The following is a 9,861-nucleotide window of genomic DNA, read 5'->3' as shown; positions in this document are numbered from 1 at the left end:
AGCAAACAACAGGAAACTGAGGTACTGACAAGACCTGAAAGTTGAACATATAAAGCATCGTCTGGTCTGACGAGCTTTCATGTTGTTTGGCATAAAAGTAAGTAAGTAATTAAAATTTATTTATATAGCGCTTTTCACAGATAAAAATCACAAAGTGCTTTACAACACAGGAAATGGGAATACAAAAACAATATAACAGTAAATAAAACAATAAAACTGTAAAAACAGCATAAGAAGAAATAAATAACGAGTAATAAATAAAAAATAATAAATAAATAAAAATGTCTTCAGCTGTTTCTTAAAAGAATCAATGGAGTCCGTGCAGCGAAGAGACAGTGGGAGAGAATGCCACAGTCTGAAAGGCTCGATCACCACGAGTTTTAAAACGAGTGCGCGGTACCACCAGCAGTCTCTGATCTAATGACCTTAAAGCCCGAGAAGATGAATGTGGTTTCAGCAGGTCAGATAAATATTGAGGAGCTTGACCATGTAGGGCCCTAAAGGTTAGAAGTAAAATTTTAAAATGAAACCTAAAATTTACAGGCAACCAGTGAAGGGAGGCCAAGACTGGAGTGATATGTGATCTTCTCTTGGTGCCTGTTAAGAGACGTGCTGCAGCATTCTGCACAGTCTGAAGACGATTTAAGGCTGATTTGTTAAAACAAGTAAAAAGGCCATTACAATAGTCTAAACGAGAAGAAATAAAAGCATGAATAATCATCTCAAGTTCAAGCTTTGATACCATTAGTCTGAGTTTAGAGATATTCCGTAAATGATAAAAACAGTTTCAGACCAGCTGCTTAGAAAAAACATGAAAGCATGGATCCGTCTTAACTTTTATCAGTGGTACAGGCTGATGGTGGTGTCATGGTGCAGGGGATTATTTCTTGGCACACTTTGGGGCTCTTAGTACCAAACAAGTATTGTATTAAAGCCATCTTTAGACGTCTGCTTCCATCAGGATAACTTACCGTGCCAGAAAGTCCAGATCATCTCAACTTCGATTTTTTTTAACTGTTAGAAGAAAATAACTTTCTAAATCTGGGATAAATCAAATCAGTCTTATATCTCATCTTATTAGCTCTTCTTAATGTTGTTACTTAGCATGCTAAGTTTTATGATAAACTAAGTCACAGGCTTCAGTCTTATCAGTGTCTTTGAACAAACTGATTGTGCAGCATGAACACGCAAGACCTTTCCATTTAAAGAGAACATATTCTACTCATTTCCAGCTTCAAAGCAAGTAACTTTACTGATCCCTATTTATCATATACCTTTGTGCAGCCAACAGTTCCTTAACTGTCTAAAACAGGCTGTTTCTCTGCTATGGAAGCCAAGTTCCAGCTGACTGGCTGCCCCTTGTAAGCAGAAGGTTTAAAAAGCAGGTGGGTGGGGCTACTCTGCCAACATCTAGAGCAATGAAGCTTTAACCTCATTATTTGACACTTTAGCAGTGTGTATATGAGCTTCCAGGATTGTAAATAACAATGGCACAATACATAAACTATGGAAATCATAATAAATGTGAGCCAAAGTATATTCAGCAACCAAGAGGCCCCCGAATCTGAAGACTTGAGGCCCACAGTGTAGAACACACGGGGGGAACTGTTAGAGGGGGAGTGAAGCAGCAGTGTTGGCAACGCCGTTTCTCATTCTTTCAAACTTTCAGGAACAAATGTACAACAAGAGGATTTTTTAAGTCATGCTTAAATTAAACACAGTGCATGCCTGTTGTTCGTTGCAGGCGGAGTGCTAACAGAACCTTGGATCATAAGCACCTGCATGCAGGAATATTGCAAGAATTCCGAGTTTCTGCAGAAAAATAAAGGCCAGTATTAGACTTTTGGGTGCTTTGCGTGCGTGTGCATTAACGAGTCATGTCCTGTTTGTCTGTGTGTGAGGGTGTGTCTGATGTTCCACAGTGCGTGCACAAACTGTACATGCAAATGTGTTTCTGTGTGCAAACTGCATTGGACTAAGTCACCGGTGCAGCCTGGGGTGGGGACCAAGAGCACAGGAAAGCCTGAAGTAGATGGAGTGGAAGACACCCCCCCCCCCCCCCACACACACACACACACAAATACACATTAAGCATGTCTGCCCTCTGACATGAAGTCTGCGCTATTGTGTAATAAAAAGTATAGGGAGCAGGGGGTGGGGGGTGGGGGGTGTTACAGGATGTGAGTGTATGATTTATGATTCAATAGCAAAAGACAAGGGATGAAATTTATAGCAGAGGGAAGTGAGGGAAAGGGGGAAGAGGGAGGGGGATGTGGTGCAGCAGCAATGAAGAGGGGGAAAAAGGGGGAAAAGTCAGAGGGGAACATTTCTGCAAATGTGTGCGTACCTCGTTATTTTACCACAAACCCCTATAACAATATACGTGTGGATGTATGTGGTGTGCATCTATGCTCAGTTTTCCAAGTCCGTCTTGAAGCAACACTCTGGTACCCATGTGACCACTGAGACCGTTTTTGTTGGATGTAATCATTCGTTTCATAGCGGCCATTAAAAGATTGTTTCCTGATGGGGACAAAACCTGCATTCCTTGTTCTGAGTTGCAAAGTTTAGCTGAAACATAGAAGTTTGAGTTAGTCAAAAAAAAAGTGGTATGTTTAAAAGTTACAGCTTCTTTTGTGTTACTTTACCTCAACTGCTATTCATAGAAAGGCGTGTGCACAACACACAGAAGGGAACTGATCCTATAAGAAAAAAAATCTTCTGGAAGATGTCCAGCTGATTTGATTAAATCAAACTAGTGGAAGAGCATTAAGATGTTTTTTTTTTCTTTAGATCTTGAAAACTGTCAAGCCATCTTTTAAAAGAACTGAAGCGCATGTCTTCTTTTAGTCAAAAACTAGAACTCGTTTTGCGTGCTGTTTGGATGCAGTTTTAGTCGTAGTTTTAGTCTTTAATCACAAAGACATGAACCATTTCTTTAACCCTTTGTATGTTTCCCACAGGAGAGATCGCTGTATAACTCTATATATAGAGTGTCAGCTTAAATGTCAGCAAATGAGCATTCAAGCGCACCAGATGTTCCCTATAGGGAACATCTGGTGCGCTTGAATGCTCATTTTATGTCTAGCATCTCCTTCTGAGCAGACACACACACGTTGGGTATTCATATCTTATGGGGGCATCTAATTGACATAATGCTTTCCCTAGCCCCTTAGCCCAACCCTAACCATGAAAAATAAATGACTAACCCTAACCTTTACCCTAAACCTAACCATAACCCAATTGTAACCCTGACACTAAAACCACATTTTGAGTCTCAAAAATGCCTTCAAACTCGTGGGGACTAGGAGTTTAGTCCCCACAAGTATAGTAAACTTCCAAATTTTGGTCCCCACAAAGATATGAATACACACTTAAACACACACATGCATGTATTTGCATAAAGCTGAAATGCAGAAATAATGTAGCAGGTTTGGGATCTGTTAAAGTTAGGATTTATGATGAAGTCCTGTTTCTCTGTGATTACAGTCAAAAGCAGTGATGTGGTGTATAAACCTGGTCTGTCTTTGCCAGAGATATCAGACCTAAACCAGACCCTGACTTTGAACTCGGGCAATGTGTGTAAAAGAACACAAATCATGAGCGCTGCACTGTTTTCAAAAGTCATAACCTGAATGATGGACTGTTACGTTTTTATGACTTTGCTCATTCTGTCATCTGGCACATTTTTGTGACTATTTTTGTGTCCGCTTCCTTCAATAATTGCGGGAGGCTCATATTTCCTTTGTTCTGCTCTACTTGGATCCAAACTTACTTCATAATAATGATAATGTTCCTGTCGGAGGGCACGTCATACAGGCCAACAGTCACCCTGTGTGCAACAGTCGCCCTCCGCTGTGATGTCAGAGTAATGCACCCTTCCTACTGAAAGTTGCCAGGATTAAGAAATGTTGGCAGAGCACGGAGGCTGAATGTTATTCTATTAAAAGGCTTTGCTTTCAGCCTCAGCAAGGTGTTAAGAGCGCCAAAAACCCAAGTGTTGAAACAATGCTGCTAACCAAAAACTGTGTCTAAAAATAACCTGTGAATGACAACACTGATTCCTTATTTTCTATAATGTAGTTTCAAAGGATAAAAGAGAGAACGACAGAAACACTTTCATGAAGGAGCTCAGTTTCCTTTGGAGACAGAGCGTCTCTGCTGATCTAGTTGATGTGGACGCTCAGGTGCTTGTACTCCTCGACCACATCAACATCCTGTCGCAGGACAGACACCGGCCATGCAGCCGTCCTCCTTCAGAAGTCGATCGCCAATTTTCCGGTCTTATTCGTGTTCAGAAGCAGATGACTCCTCCCACCACGTGTGGAAAAGTGATCCCTTTGACCTGAAAGCTTTAAAGTTGCTATTTCAGTGTTTGCGTATGACGTCTCTGAGACTTGATATCCACATTATGGTCATCTCAGGCACACAGCTGTGGCTGTGAGTGCAGAAGCCCCGCCCACCTGTTCAAATTCTATTTGTGAGTGGGAGAAAAGCAAAATCAGCATATTTTAAACTAGTCATGCAAAGTTATTAATCCCTGAGGGCTAACTGCAGAAAAATCACACTAGCAGAAGATGTTTTCAGCGCATCGCCTTCTGGCTAATTGGCCCAGCATGCTCTGGCTGCACCGCTCTGCTTTCACTTAGATGGGATTCAAACCCACCACCACAAAGGCTGTATTAGGCCACCATGGCTGCTACCTAAGGCCCAGTATTGGGTAAATACGGTTTTTTTTTAAAACTGGGAAATATGCAGCTATTCCAGTAAAGTGCAAGAAGAAAACTACTAAGTTGAAAATCAGGAAAACAATAAATAACAATCAGCCAAACACTTAAGATTTTATGTGCATTATGTATAAGTAGGCAGCTGATAATCCAGAGAATGTTCAAACCCTTTGGACACGCTATGGCAGTGCTCATTTTCTGTTTTCAGCACACACCACGCCGTGAGAAGTCACTTACGTTCATGTCACTGTCATTAGTGACACCCGTGTTTCTGATTCACAACAGCTGCTCTCACCAACACCATTTCCAGCTCTCCAGAACTGCACGAGGGTGAACACGAGTCATTGACTTTGACCAAAAATAGATGAAATGGGCTCGGATGCAAATGCGGTAGCTGCTCTGAATAATCCAAATGGATAAAACATTCACCCGGTTTGCAACAGCACTGTTTACCTCGTCGCTTTCAACACGCGCATCAGTTATACTGTAAGTGCACTCAGGGAAAAAAAAGTTTTTTAGAAAGTCTATATTTATTATAGACTATAGATAGGGTATTATAGTGTATACATTTGAATAAATAAGCGGTGTATTCAGTAATATCACACAAAGGAACAATGTTGCTGCGCATGTGTAGATTGACGCAAGCAAGTGACATTTAAAAACAATTTCTCACAGCGTTTTCTGACTCACGACAGTCACTGATCAATGTATTGCGTTCACTATTTTCTTTTTCCACACAAAATGCAGTTTACTGCTCTGAGGTCATTTCGTCCCTTAAACGTTGACCCCTGCAGAAACACGAATGAGGTCGGGGGTTGTCCTCTCCCCTGAAAAACACGTAAACCACAGTCGCTCTGTGATTGATCTCTAGTCCTGCATGTGTTTATGAGACAAAGCTCGTGTTCAGACAAAGTTCAAGTTTATGTTTGTAAAGGGATGAAACAGCAGCCACGTTGTTAAATGTTATCTCCACAAGGCCGCATTTTGAGCCCTAAAACTTTTCTTTGTTTTCAGAGTTCACTCAGTTCACTCCAGCTTTACACGGGAGTGGACAATTCCCAGTTAATCTCATTACATATGTTAATCTCACGCAATGATCTGGAGTACAATATATATATATATATATATATATATATATATATATATATATATATATATATATATATATATATATAACACAGAGAACGTCTATGCAATATCACTATGTTTATATATATGTTATGTCAGCTATACACTGACCTTCATAGGAGGGTGTCACAGTCAATGGACAGCCCGCTGAGCACACTCTGCTTCACTCTCAGGTCTGTGCGCAGCAGGCAGTCTGAGTTGAACTGGGAAGGTCGAGTTGGCCTGATACCTTTGCCCTGAGCGAGGTGTCTCAAAGTGTAATGATTACAATACGGTGCAAAAAGTGTAACTGACATTAACAATGACCTTTCTAAGAGAGCTGTGGCCGAGAGTGCAGCCGAAATAGCAACAAATATAACATAACAGTTTTATAAAGATATTTTAAACGGACAAACAGGACTGGATCTATTAAAATATAGTCATAGTATCATAAAGTCAGAATTACACGTGGAAAACCGGTAATTTCTTTATTTTATACATTATACATTATTGAATATATATTATAAATACAGCGAGCTTCATTCAATATTAGGAAATGTTAATTACAAAAACAATGGTGGAAAGAAAATAAAAAAAGCTGTAATGTATTTTCTTTAGTCTCTTGAATGGCGAGGTAGGGGCGGGTGTTTCTACAGTTATAGCCAATAGCGTCGTCAGGAGGCCTTGGTTGACGTAAACCTCAACCAATGGCTGAAGCGTGCAGCTGGACCAGCGCGACTACAACACTGTTTGTTTTTTCCTCTCAACGTGTTGGCAGAAAATTTGTGGATTTAACGGAATTTTTTTTGGTTAATAACGCAACCAAACCGAGCAAGGGGACAACCGCTGGTTTACCGAGTTGGAGTTTATAGGAAGATTTTCTTCACTGTGTGGTTTTCTTCTCACACCCAGGACCGGAAAAGAGCATTTTACCCCTCAAGACAGCTGGCTTGCGGCCCCCCCGCACCGATTTGCGCTTGAAGTTGAGTGGTGAGTGTTGGTGCGATAAAGGGGAAGCTACCTGTTTGCTTCATATCAAGAAATATAAAAAGAAAGCTAAACATGAAACAATGTTAACCTTACGTGGTTAAATTTTTTTACGCTAAATTCTCACTAGGCTGGCACTTCCTGCCTTCATGAGCTTAGTCTAAAAAGGAGTGAGGGGCTGTTGTGAAGGTGGTAAAAACAAACTTCCACAGTAGTAACAGTGGCCTAACTACAATATAGGGCAGCCACGTTTATGAACATATGCAGTTTTCAAATAATTCTCTTTTTAAATCACGCTAATTGACACAACAGGCCTCACGTTGTCCATTATTAGAGTATTTTGAGCCGCATAAAAGTCAGTTAAAGCGTGTCTTCCCGGAGTGAACCGCCAGAAGCGCGTTTCTCTCCGGAGCCACGCAGGCATTTGTCTCTGGGGTTAGTCAGGAGTACAGACAGAGGTGCTGTGACGGAGCTCGAGATGTTTGTGCACATGCTGCATTCAAGTGCTGCCCGATTTTTGATTGCCATCTATACTGCAGCTCTCAATGCTGACTAGCAAAATAGAACTAGCAGGTAGAATCTCAGTGTTGTGGTGCTTTTTTTAAATGTAAATCAGACATAGCTCCTCTATTATGTCACAAAGACTCACGTACCTCTGCAGCAACACCACCTTTCATGTTTAATGGGACTAATTCCATGTAGGGTTTATACATTTCCCTAACAAGTGTACAGTGTTTCCCAGGAGAAAACGCGAATCCCTTTTTGGGTTGTATCTGGAAGGGCATCCGGGGTTAAAATAATCTGTAGCTTCTTCTTTATGCTGTTTAACTTGATTAAATTACAGCAGATATTGTTAAAACTGTCTCCCCCAATCAGACTGTTAATGTTTAGATTTTTTTAACGAGTGTAAACTTCATTTGCATATACAGTACTCATTACTTAAAGCTGTGTATCAGTTACTTTTAATTACACACACTGTCAGTTACTTATCCCATTTATAGTCTACTTTCAACTGCTCCCTATATCTCCTGTATCCCTTATCTCCTACTCTTCACACTTACATTAGGCTAATTTATCTCCCACATTCCCTTTACTAAATTTAATCAGTTTTTATTTGATTAGATATTTTTACTGCTGTCCACACTGTTAGCAGTTTGAACCAAACTTTTGTTTCAGCCATTTATTCACTCTGAATTCTTGTTGTCCTTGTGTTTCTATTCCTTGGGCACTTTACATGTAGTTTACCACTTTTCCCACTTGTTCACCTCTCATTTAAATTGTTACTCCTTAAATGTATAATTTCAGGGAAGCTGACTTCATTTTTACATATATCCTCTGGCTACTGCAAAGATCTTCCCAGTGGTGACACTTGTACCTTTTTTCACTGCATCAAAATTTTATTAAACAAAAACGTGAATTGAATTTGTTGATAATAAAGGATTTAAATTGCTTTTACAGCATGCCTGTTAATGTTTTTGTTTATTAGCAGCCTCAGAAACAGCTTCTGTAAGTGGTTTTAAACATACTTTTATTAAAAAAAGCCACATGCATTTTTTTATTTTATTTTTGGAACCATTTTTTAACTGTTGTCAGCTGCTGTCACTCAATTAGCATAACGAACAGCAGGCCAAAGAAGAAAAGATGCCGGAGCTTGTCGTGACACTGGCAGTTCACTCAGTACGATGTGCTGAAAACAAGTCGCCCTTCACATTTGCTTGTTTCATTCTCAGGATTGACAGCAGAGCAGAGAGGCTCCATGATTTACTGTGTATTTCTGCTCAGACTGAATCCGAGCTGGATTCTGTTCAGTCTTGGCATTCATCCTCTAATTACACACCATTAACCTCTGGGGGGGCAAAAGGAATGGAAACGCTGTGGTGGAATTTAACCAGATGTTGTAGCTGCTTGGATAGGCGAAGCAATCTGTTTTATTGCATTTCTGCAAATAGTTTTTTGGACGATAAACAAACACCAGTTTTTATGGTGGTGCTTTGTTTTTCTCTCCGCATCCCTGCTTACATTTGTTACTGGCTTCAAATGGAGATCAATGTGTGCTGAATGTCGCAGTTTGCTCAGTGACGTCAGCACTCAGACCTCTAAAGTTTAGCTGAAGTCATTACCATGCTATTAAAAGATATATTTACTAGCATCATTATAGGTTTTGTTGAAAGCAGTCAGCGGTATTTATGTGTTATGGATTGGAGTGAACCAATGCAATCCCCTTTCTCTCTTTTTTAAACATAACTTATACAACTACAAAATCACAATTTTCAAGCTCATGTGCAACAGATTTATTGCATTTGCAGATTTATTATGTTGAAAAGCGAAAAGTGGAGCTGCATAAGAATTTAAACATAATCTTGTGATGATTAGTTGTTTTTCAAAGTGGAAAAAAAAGTATTTATAGACTTTTAACTTAAGTAAGATTTATATTCCTATTTAAGAAGCTTAATAGTACACAGGCTGCACCTACGCAAATTAACTCATGTCAAACGGCACCATTTAGAATCATATACATGAAATTATTGGGTTATAGTTATTGATTTGTTTATGTGTATATCTCTTTAATGTTAAAAGCTGTTGATCATTTTAATTAGATTTATATTGCTCTGTAGCTTGAGCTGTAATAATGCAATTCGTTTTCAAAATAATAAGCAACTAAAGCTTCTAAATTAAATAGTATATGGGGTATGAAGTGCAATAATTGCACTCACAATATAGAGTGCATTGAAATACTTAAAGTACAAGTACATTAAAGCTGATTAAAGTAAATGAGCAAATGTACTCATTGTTACATTCCTACTGATCCTATCTGTGCTCTCATCAAGTGGTAAAGAAGATTGTAAGATTAACAGTAGTCGACTCCAATAGCGTTGGTGGTGATGGGATTTACATTATTTACCCCGCCTCTGCTTTTATCTACTAATTTGTCTGGTGTGAGGTACAAATTCCCACATTCTTGGCAGTAAATGAACGCCTCATCAGACCACATAACCGACCCAGCTTTCTAACGTTAGCGAGGTGGCTAACAGGATTTAGC

The sequence above is a fragment of the Neolamprologus multifasciatus genome, chromosome 3, assembly GCF_963576455.1.
Source record: "Neolamprologus multifasciatus chromosome 3, fNeoMul1.2, whole genome shotgun sequence".
NCBI classification, from domain to species: domain Eukaryota; kingdom Metazoa; phylum Chordata; class Actinopteri; order Cichliformes; family Cichlidae; genus Neolamprologus; species Neolamprologus multifasciatus.
Note: the sequence above shows the minus strand (reverse complement) of the source record.